Genomic DNA, 937 nt, shown 5'->3' with positions numbered 1-937 from the left:
CCAGGAATCTCTGGCTCTTTAGTGATTCCTTCCCCTTGTGGCAAAGTGGCACATCCACCCTGCCAGTCGTTGAGCGCTCGCTGAAACGACATTGCCAGGCAGGCGGTCATGTCCTTTGCCCTTTCTGCCCGACTGCACCAGAACACTCTGCATTGTAGCTGCTGACACAAGGTATCCTATCTATTGCCATTGTGCCAGATCAAATAACTTCTTAAAGGGATAGTTCACCTTCAGTTGCTGGTCCCCATTGACTTCCATGGTATGGGAAAAAAACACTATATGCAAATCAATGTGGAAAAGCAACTGAAGGTGAACTATCCCCTTAACCTCAGGGCTGAAGAGACCAACTGTTTCTGAAATTAGTGAACTCTGCAGTATGTCCCGCATCTTTCCCATTGCAACCAAATCCTTCACACTGCTGCCCCCTCAAACTGCTACTATTTTGTAAACTGGCTGTAATTGGTTCATCGGTTGCTCTCCCTCACTGATAGTTATGCTGTGCTCCCTCAATGCTACACTGTACTTTTATTGTTCTGTTGTATGAAATTATTTTTGTGCTGCACACATTTATCTCTTTCTATTCCACTACACATTGGTGAGCATGATTTCCACTAGTGTGGTTTTGTGAAAATTGGAAATCTCGTCAACTAAGTGGTGAATCTCGGTTCTTTGAAACTTCGTGTCTTCAAAGGAAGAATATGAGATGTCTTTTTTATATTTTTGATGATTCAAACATTTTGATGTGTTTTAATTAAATTGCTTGGTTCTTCAGTCAGGGTGAAAGTGAATTGAGTTAATTCATGCCATGTGCAAGTACTGAGAAAGGAACACTGAGCCCCTGTGTAATCGGCAAATGGGAGGTTTGGGAGACACACCCACCAAAGTAGCTCTGGTAGCACAGCAGTGCTATTATACAACTGCCAGTGACACCACCAAC

This window comes from Sinocyclocheilus anshuiensis, unplaced genomic scaffold, assembly GCF_001515605.1.
Source record: "Sinocyclocheilus anshuiensis isolate Anshui unplaced genomic scaffold, SAMN03320099.WGS_v1.1 scaffold318, whole genome shotgun sequence".
Lineage (NCBI taxonomy): Eukaryota > Metazoa > Chordata > Actinopteri > Cypriniformes > Cyprinidae > Sinocyclocheilus > Sinocyclocheilus anshuiensis.
The sequence above is the reverse complement of the archived record's forward strand: the minus strand, read 5'-3'. Positions refer to the sequence as shown.